The sequence below is a fragment of the Bidens hawaiensis genome, unplaced genomic scaffold, assembly GCF_021521415.1.
Source record: "Bidens hawaiensis isolate Kalapana, Puna unplaced genomic scaffold, B.hawaiensis_p1.1 tig00036080_1, whole genome shotgun sequence".
Taxonomy (NCBI): domain Eukaryota; kingdom Viridiplantae; phylum Streptophyta; class Magnoliopsida; order Asterales; family Asteraceae; genus Bidens; species Bidens hawaiensis.
In genome coordinates, this window is record NW_027496295.1 from 57,501 (window position 1) to 68,138 (window position 10,638).

Consider the following 10,638-nt stretch of genomic DNA (forward strand, 5'->3'; position numbering starts at 1 on the left):
CCCGACAAAAATATCATTTAAATATTTTTTGATAAGTTCGAAAGCATGAAATTAATGTCAAATGAAAAAAGAACCAACTTGTTGATCAAGTCCTATGTTGTTTAATCTGTTTTATTGATGAAAATAAAAAATGTTTTTTTTTATAGTAAGATGTCTTTAAAAATTATTTAAAAAGAAAAACACACCCTAAAAGTATTAAAACATTTGTAGAAAAAAATGTTTTTATTCTTTTTAATTTTAAAAAATGTTTTTTACATAACCAACTTTTTTATTTAAAAAAACAAAAAAATGTTTTATAATATACAAAAAATGATTCAAAGAAAAGGAAAAGAAAACACTTTAGATAATAAGAAAAAAGCTTTTCTTTTAATTAATAATGACAATAAAAGATGACAAAATAACAAAGAATGAGCGTAAAGGTTTAAATTGTATTAATGTAAAACCTGAGGGAGGGAGTATATTTAGTAAAAATGAAGGGGACGGGGTACATTTATATGATCTGACTTTTTCAACATCTTCTTACAAAAAAACATAAAATCAATTCTAACTAATTTTCAAGGAATTAATTATAACTAAGTATATTATATCTAACAATAAAATATTAGCACCATTCAATATTATCTTAAAAAAACATTGTGCTACATCCTTTTCAATTTCTTCAATGTATTCAGCATCCATCATCCTAGTTAATCTGGCTTTACAATGTCGAGATTTTTTCAGTGGGCATATATTTTTCACTTTGGAATATAACTAAATAATTAATCAAATCTACTTCACTCGTGTGTTAATTTCAATATTATAACTCCACGAGTTTTAATAATTTGAATAATGTGGTGGTGTTTTTTTTCATATATAGCATGTTATTGTTCATCTTCATACATAGTGTGTTATTGTTCGTTGATGATGCATGTTTTGTTTAGTTTCATCTTAATACAAAGTGTGTTATTGTTCATCTTTATGTATAGTGTGTTATTGTTCGCTGCTTTGTTATCCATTATCTACAATATCACATAACGATTACGTTAAATCAAGCATAAAAACACAGAATAACACTCGGAAATAGGAGAAGGTAAAACACAACCATGAAAATGATTGATGTTTATAAAACCCACCGATGATTAATGAGAGAAAATTGTTGTCGATTACACAATGCTAATTATTGTTGAAGAATAACACAAGCTGTCTCTGCTTGTGAATTTTGGAAATACACTTTGTAACTGATAGACTTGATGTGAGAGAGAATATATATTATGATTGCTAAAAAAGTAGGAATTAACAAAGATAGATAGGAATTAACAAAGATAGATGGTTGACAGATTTGGTGTGTTTATAACAATTTGGACTTTTTTACCCTTGTCCCCTATAATTAAGTCATCAAAATAAAACACACCTACAATTTTAACAACTTTTCATCTAAACCATTAGATCAACACATCCAACGACTCACATCCATTCCTACACTTTTTAAACACACTCTACGTTTTAGAATAACCTCACCCTATACATATATATATATATAGTTTTTAACAAATATAATAAAGTTTCTACTTAATAGCTTCAAGCTCAATTTCATATTTGACAACTTTTTTAATTAAGGTTATATATATATATATAAGATAAACTACAATAATAGATTATCAGATATTCTGTACGAGACAACCCACAATAAAATTGTAAATTCATTCAATTGTGTTTTTGTCCTAGTTAATCGTCGATGTGAATCAATTTAATTTAAAACTTATTAAATCAGACCTTGACTTCAAAATTGACTACCAATTGGTTCATGATTGAATTTGGTAGATTTAATTGAACAACTAGACTAACCGAAGCTTCAGAATTAGAGTAATCGATCAAATGAATATACTAAACATTACTGAAGGTTCAAAATTTAATTCAGAAGACAATTAGATCATCTGCAATTTGATTAAAATAGGTTGAGCGTGATTTCTAAACCCTAATTAGAGTTTAACCGAATGTAATAATATGAACCCTAGTCAGCTCAACTAAGTTACTGTTCTTCAATTTTATATTCAATGATGGTTCTACAACCTCCTACATATCATCTTCATATCATCTTGATTGAATAAATCATGAATTTATTGATGATTTTGGTTTTGGTATTACTTTTTGATTTGTCCATGTTAAATAACTTTCGATTTGTGAGTTTTCGTTGTTGAGCTCTGATTAGGGTTCAGAAATTGAAGAGACAAGTTCTTAAGCGAATTAGTGTTAGGTCATTTACATTTATGTCGCCGCATAAATTCAAATTGGAATTGAAATCAGCAGTGTAGAAAGTGGCATACGTAACCTACGATAAGCCATTATTTTATGATATCTGACTGCTCGAATTGTAGTTGAATAATTAACACAAACATACTAGTTTTAAAACGTAAATGGCCTAAATAAATACTGAACTACAAGCGTAAAATTCAAGCACACCTATCAATATGAACAACTTTGTTCAAGTAAGATAGGGAATATGTCATCTGGATCATACTCTAATGTTGTTGCTACTCTCTCTGCTATCACAGGTACACATGTTTATATTACATTCAAGTTTTCTATTACTATGATGAAAAACTGATCAACATGTGGTATCAAAGACATGTTGCTTAACTACTTCTTTATGTTTTTCCCTAAATTTTGAAATTAAATGGGAAAACTTGATGAAATTCGGTTTTCATTATTAAAGTCGCTTTCGTATTGAAAACCATTTATATAACTGTTTAGAACCATTAAATTATATATTTGATAAATCCTAGTATTTTTGTAATATGCTAAAATGATATTTAAAGATTTCGATTCCAGGAATTTAAGGATTACTTTCGATGATGTTTTTCTTGTTCGTCATAATTTATGTAAAAAATATACATATTTTATGTAAGGACTTATTATATGGTTTAATCTTGATTTAATGCATTTAATACATGTTTCGGGTTTTACGTATGCAATCTTCTATAAAGATTGTTATGTTACCTTCTAGGGTTGGCATCTCACTGTGATTAGGATCTTATGTACCAGATGGCTTTCAAATATTAATCATGTCCATTGAAGATCTATTAATGTGTTCTTATTACTCATTAGATCCATTTTCATTGTTCTTCGTCTTGAATCACCATAATGATTAGTTTCTGCCTACTCGTTATGTTCAGTTGATATCATACATCTTGATCCATCTTTGGGACTTACAATTGGTATCAAAGCCTTTCAACCTATTCATGGCATAGGTTTGTGATATCAAAGATTCAAGGAAATCGAGTGTTCAAGGGTGTATTGTTATTGATTTTTGAGTTTGATTAAAGAAAAAGAAGAATATCTCCTTCGTGATTTTAGGAATCTTGAAAATTATTCAAAAATAAAAAAAATCCCTAAGATTTAAGGATTATAACTTAACCCCAAGACTAGGGTTTTGGTGATTTTTTTCTTTAGGTTTTACGAGGTAAATATGTTCTCGGGGTCAACGTTGTGTTCTCGGTGTAAAGCTGTTCTTGAGGTTTAGGTTGTGTTCTCAGGATCAAAGTGTTTTCAAAGTCTTAAAGTTTTCATGGTCACAAGGGATTCTCGATATTTGTAGGTTCTTAGAGTTCAGATTTAGTTCTTGGGACGCTCTTGGTTTGTAAAAAGGATTTTGTTTTCGGACTTAGTACTGTTCAAGTGGTTTTTTATTTATTCAATGAATTCAAACAACACTTCTAGTTCTAAATCTGTCACACCCCCATCTTAGGCCTGGGCGTATGACCAACAGTTGGTACCACATTTGTAAATAAACCAGAGTTACGTATTAAAAGCGAAAGACTTTAAAAACATGTGGATTTAAAATATAATATTTACATTAACAAAAGACGGGATTTAAAAGTTCCCGTTTAGTGAAATTTAACAAAAAGATCTGAGCCATCGGATATCTTGAGCACTTCGTCATCCCAAGCTCTAACTTAGGTCACCTGCAAAAAGTTTAGAAAATACGTCAGCAACGCATGCTGACGCTAAAAAAAATTTCTTTTACTTGATCACCCCTTGAGACTACGTAGGTCTCGGCCCATCGTGGCTTAGGAATAATCAAGTTTAAATAACAAACTTTATAAACTCAAGCCTCTACACTAAATACCTCAGCAAACACCGCAACGTTCGACATAGTTATGTACCTATTCGTATACACATGGTCATTAACTCCCCGCAGGAAAGCATCACCAGGTGTGGTGTGCCCACCGCATATGTAAGGATCCAGACAAATGTACATGATAGCCTGAGGGCTAGTGCTTATACCTTTGTTTATAAATGTTTTAGAGACACGTAGTCTCATGTAAACTCTTTCATTTAACACGTATGACTCGTTTTAAAACAAGTTTTTAAAGTTTGGGGCGTATTGACCTTTTTGATTTGGATCGGCTTCAATACATCGTCTGAGGGTCTTTTCCGTTGCTATCTCGCACGTATAGTATGAGTATATACTTTTGTTAGTCGGATATACAATTGGGCTTAAGACCTTTAGTCTTTTATAATCTTTACCTCGATTATATTTTCTTTGGTGAACCTTTAGTTCAAAACACTACGTGAATATTGACCTTCAGCCACACGAAAAAAGTGTGGCCGTAGGCCTTTAGCCACACACATTTGGTTCAGATCATATGTGGCCAAAGGTCGCGACACCGTGGGTATGATATGGCCACACACAGTTTTTAGTGGCCTTATGTGGTAATAAGTGTGGCTAAAGGGTACAGGCATTAGTTGCTGGCCATCAAGAAGCCTCCCCAATAAGTGTGGCTAAATGGGAAAAAATGGCCACATATCAATGTCCAATAAGTGACCATTTCAACTTTATAGCCACATGAATTTATGTTTCGGCCACATGAATTTTATATCAACGTGGCCAATAGGTTTGTGTTAAGCTTGCATTGTGATCTATACCATGTGAGTATAGCAAAGAAATGGCCACTTACATTAAATAATAGCGTGGCTAATTATATGATATAGACACTAGATATTACATTCAAAGTGGCTAAAGATGTTTACTTGCCACCAAAATCTCCTTTGTAGATTATTGTGTGACCATTGTCTTACCGTTTGTCACACAAAATGTTTTATCTAATATAAAGTGTGGCTATTGTAAAACCTTTCTTCACACATACTGAAATTCTAAGTGGCTAATTATATCTTATCGACACTGAAGATTATTGTAAATGTGGCTAAAAATGTGAACTTGCTAGTCAAAAACTCTTTTGTTGTTTGTGGTGTGTCCATTTTCTTACCTTTTGTCACACATAATGCTTTTCCTAATTTATAGTGTGGCTATTGTCAAACCATTCGTCACACATAGTTAGGTGTTGTGTGGCTAAATTTATCATCTAGACACTGGATGGTGGTCTCAATGTGGCTAAAAATGTGAACTTGCTAGTCAAAAACTCTTTTGTAGTTTGTGTTGTGGCCATTGTCTTACCTTTTGTCACTCATAATGCTTTTAATAACGTGGCTATTGTCAAACTTTTCGTCACACATACTGAGGTACTGTGTGGCTACTAATATCTGTTTTAGCCACTGGAGGTTGTTGCCAATGTGGCTAAAAATGTGAAGTTGCCACTCAAATACTCTTTTGTAGTATGTGTTGTGGCCATTGTCTTACCGTTTTTCACACATAAAGCTTTTCGTAATTTAAAGTGTGGCTATTGTGAAACTTTTCGTCACACATAGTTATGTACTGTGTGGCTAATAATATCATATAGACACTGGAGGTTGTTGTCAATGTGGCTAAAACTGTGAAGTTGCCACTTAAACACTCTTTTGTAGTTTGTGGTGTGGCCATTGTCTTTACCGATTGTCACACGTAATGCTTTTTTAATATAAAGTGTGGCTATTGTCAAACTTTTCGTCACACAAAAATGTTTATGTTGTGGCTAATGGTCATTTATAGACTCTAATTTTTGTAATTTCAGGTGTGGCTATTGTCTTTCTTTTGGCCATACCTATTTATTGTGTTCTATGTTGCCAAATTGTGTGTAATTAGGCAATATATAATTATTTTTATTTTTTGTGCAGTAATATAAAACAGCTATAAGCAACAAACCAAAATTATTTTATTAACAATAATATTCACTGCAAATGTATATGCAAAATATCTTACAAAATACAGAAATAACAACTACCTATATACTAGCTTAGCCGTCGGTTTTCTTGGCACTGCTCCTTGTCTTCTGTTTGGTGACCCGGTCTATCGTTGTGTACTTTGCCTTTGCCTTCTTGCCAGCTCTGTCTGGTTCTTTTGAGGACGGGAGTGGTGGTAGCTGGAACAACAGAATATGAAAAACAAATATGTATAATTAATGTCGTATTTTGTAATCGAATTAATTAAACAACATAGTATGCATACATACATACCGAACGTTCGTTTAACTGTTCGTGAACCTTTCGGCGGGAAGTTCGTTTATGTTCGTTTATCTTTGTTCAATTACGTTAGTTTAGATTATAAACAGACGAACATAAACGAACACAAGTGTTCATTTTTTAAACTAAATCAAAAAGAACATAGATATTTGTTCGATTAAGTTAAAAGGGAACAAACCTCCTGGTCGCATACGATTAGGTGTTCTGGCCAAGCAACGAAAGTACCAACTGCGTCGCCAACAGTCGTAATTTCACCTGCGTCACAAGGAATAATTGCTTGTTCCTTTATGGCTTCATCAATACTAACTTTATAGCAGCCCTCCGGGATTGCTTTTCCATGCAACTGTTGTGGAACCAGTGACCAAAGAACTTTACCATTTTCCACCTTGTTACGCTTGTCAAGCAGACACAAACGACACTCATACACCTATAAACCAGCATGTGAAATTAAGATGGCTTAGTTGCAGTCAATATATAAGTACATACCCATGTTGGTGGGAAATTAACAATGTTTCGCGCAGCACATACCTTTATTTCAGCAGGTGGGGAAGCATCATCCGTAGATACATCAACTTTTCTTTTACGACTTCTTCGTTTTACCTAAAAACCATTCAATGAATCAATCAACAATTAAAGGAAAAACTGAAATAGCCAAATACTTACTGATGGTTTTTTCGAGCCGTTACTATCCGGAGTGTGGTGTAGTTGTGTTGATGCTTGGTCAACATTGTTCTCTACAGACTTCATTGGTAATATAACAGAAATTGGAATTGTTTGGACTTATACAATATAAAAACTGAAACTATTACTGATGTCGCGCTATGGGGATCGACACTTTTTTCCACAGACTTGGCCTGCAATTCGGTAAATAGAAAATGAGCACTCACATTGGAAACGAATTATAAAAAGTACTGAAATTGTCAAATACTTACTGATGTCGCGATATGGGCAGCGGGTACCGTTTGGTCAGCACTTTTTTCCATAGACTTGGCCTGCAATTCGGTAAACTAGTTTATGAGCACACTCACATTGGAAAAACGAATTATAAAAAGTACTGAAATTGTCAAATACTTACTGATGTCGTGATATGGTGATCGACACTTTCTTCCACAGGCTTGGCCTACAATTCGATAATAGAAAATGAGCACACTCACATTGGAAACGAATTATAAAAAGTACTGAAATTGTCAAATACTTACTGATGTCGCGATATGGTGATTGACACTTTCTTCCACAGACTTGGCCTGCAATTCGGTAATAGAAAATGAGCACACTCACATTGGAAACGAATTATAAAAAGTACTGAAAATGTCAGCACACTCACATGGAAAGTACTTACTGAAGGCTCGATATGAGGAGCGGGTTCCGTTTCGATAACTATTTTATCTGCATACTTGGGCTACAATTAACTTATGCAAAATCAGCACACTCACATGGAAAGTTAATTATTAAAACAAATCAATCAAACTGTCAAATGGTTACCTGAGAAATGGATTCTTGTTGCACAGAACTGGTCTACAAATCAATTTATTAGGTTATGGAAAATGAAAAATCACATGGAAAGTTGTAAAAAACAAAGAAACTGTCAGATACTTACTGGTCCTGGCAGTTTATTTTGCGCCACAGCACTAGTACTTTGGTTAGAACCAACCTGGTTGGGAACATGATTTACCTACGAATTGTGACAAAAACAGTGCCAATTATGTATGTCGAATGCATTTATAATATGTAGCATACGTCACTTACTTGAATTGCCGACATTCCCGGCAACAATCCTTCGAGATGTTTGAACCTGGCCTCAAATGCTATCTTTTCCTTCTCATGGCTTGCTAGCATAGCTTTCGTGGATTCAAGTAGATGCGTCAGCCTGTCACCACTACATCTCTCTGCACCGCCTCATGCTCAAGTTGGGCAATTCGTTGCTTATACGAGCCTTTTACCCGACCCACACCCCAATATTTACCTGTTGTCAATCCGTACCCAATCCCTTTTAAAAACCCACCTTTATCCAAAAGAAATGTGATTTCTTTATATGGTCTGATTGTGCTTCGTCCACAAGATCTTATATGTGCACAAAATGTACAGACATAATTACTATCTTGATAAGGGCAAATAAGTCATTAGAGGATCAACTTGCAAGGAGTGTAGCTTCAAGGATTGAATCAGAAAAAAAGTGAAGTTATTGTATTTTATTTGCTTCTTGTTGTTTTTAGGGCTTTTAATTAGTTTTGTAATTAAAAGCTAAGAAACTTTGTTATGAGTAGTTTAGTTTGAGTGTTTCCGTAGTTTACTTCATTAAAAGGAGGTTATAATAATATTTCAATAAAAAGAGGTTATTATCAAAAATCAATAAAAATATGTCCCTCCTGAGTTTCGAACCCGCGATATGTGCAATCTATGTTTAATCACAAGCGCCTCAACCGTTTGAGCTACACCCTGAGAACGTAATAGAACCTCTTCTAATATTTATATAACAAAATTTAGAAGTTTAAAATTTTCATTTTTACCCGCCAATTAATTGAGTTATCTTCTGGAAGACTCACAAATCAATTAGGGGGTGTTTGGGATTCCTTTTTTTTTCTCATTATTCCTTTTTGTTAGGTAAAAGGAAGGGCAATTTCGTCCTTTTACCTAACAAAAAGGAATAAGGAGAAAAAAAAAGGAATCCCAAACATGGCTTTAGTATTGACCAAATAAAATCTCACAATCTCACCAAACCCTAATAAATGATCTGCTAGTGTATTTATTGAACTCTCATCAATCTCAATCCTACCAAGCAGCTTCATTAATCTCAGGTGAGTACCAAATATTTTTGCTTTTAGTCAGTTACATTTATTGGCGTTAATTACTATATATATATATATATATATCGTTGATGACAGAGTTAATAAAAAAATTCTTGGAAGATAGATAAGTTGTGGATGTCAGTAGGCGACAGGTGCAGTAAAGCATATAGAGATGGTGTTGAAGCATTTATACATTTTGTAGTTCGTAATTGCGAGGAGACATCACCACCAATTTCTGTTTCATGTCCATGTGTTAAGTGTGTGAACCACGTATCTCTTAGTGTAGACGAGGTAGAACTTCACTTGTACAGGTTTGGAATTGATAAGAATTATACTACTTGGATAAAACATGGAGAAGCCGACACCAACATTCCAACTAATTATGTTAATAATACTGGGTTTGCCAACACCAACATTCCAACTAATTATGATAATGTTGACACCAACATTCCAACAGATGCCTGTGAAACTGTAGAAATGGTAAATGCTACAAAAGACAATTTCAAAGGCGACAAGAAGTATCAATAGTTTCTACAACTACTTGTTGACGCTGAGAAGCCCCTATATAAAGGATGTCTTGACTTCACCAAGTTGTCTGCATTAGTACAACTACTCAACTTGAAGAGCAAGCACGGGGTATCTCATAAGTTCGTTGATGAACTTCTGAAATTGTTGAAAAAGATGCTGCCTGCAGATAACGAAATGGTAAATAATATGTATGAGGGCAAAAGGATGATGAAGGCAATGGGCTCAGGATACGAAAAGATACATGTGTGTATCAATGACTGCATTATTTTCTATAAGGATTACAAGGATTTGGAAGCATGTCCAGTTTGTAACAAGTCGAGGTGGAAGGTGGATGAGAAGACTAACAAAACTTACATAAACACGCCCGCTAAGGTACTGTGGTACTTTCCCATTATTCCACGATTCAAGCGCCTCTTTCAATCAAAGACCACGGCAGAGAATTTAACATGGCACGCCACTAGTACCAATAAACCCGGTGTTTTACGCCACCCATCAGATTCACCAGCATGGAAAGCCATAGATGACAGGTACTCCGATACCATCGGAAGCGATCCAAGAAATCTCCGTCTAGGGATTTGCACTGACGGGGTCGACGTACATAGAGGCAACAGAAACCACAGTGTCTGGCCTGTTTTAGCAGTCATTTACAACCTTCCACCTTGGATGTGTATGAAAAGGAAATTCATCATGCTTTCCTTATTAATATCCGGAGTGCCAGGAAACAATATTGATGTGTTTTTACAGCCTTTAATTGACGATCTAGCATATTTATTTGAGGTCGGGGAGCCAACATATGATGCATATAAACAAGAAATGTTTACACTACGTGCAGTTGTGTTATGGACAATTAATGATTACCCTACTCTTGGTACACTATGTGGTTGCCCTTACAGTGGATTCAAAGGTTGTGTGGTGTGTCGGGGCGACACTCAGTGTGTTAGACTTTATC

At 34.2% G+C, this 10,638-nt stretch overlaps 2 long non-coding RNA genes across 2 annotated transcripts; one reads left to right on the forward strand and one right to left on the reverse strand.

Moving 5' to 3' along the window:
• Window positions 1-5,645: 5,645 nt before the first annotated feature.
• Window positions 5,646-6,740, reverse strand: LOC143588163 (uncharacterized). The gene is made up of 2 exons (XR_013145050.1): window positions 6,554-6,740; window positions 5,646-6,275 (listed from the first exon to the last, which is right to left on the reverse strand). It is a non-coding gene; the product is annotated as an uncharacterized LOC143588163 (long non-coding RNA).
• A 187-nt stretch (window positions 6,741-6,927) lies between these two features.
• LOC143588162 (uncharacterized) lies at window positions 6,928-7,994 on the forward strand. The gene is made up of 2 exons (XR_013145049.1): window positions 6,928-7,385; window positions 7,513-7,994. It is a non-coding gene; the product is annotated as an uncharacterized LOC143588162 (long non-coding RNA).
• Window positions 7,995-10,638: the final 2,644 nt, after the last annotated feature.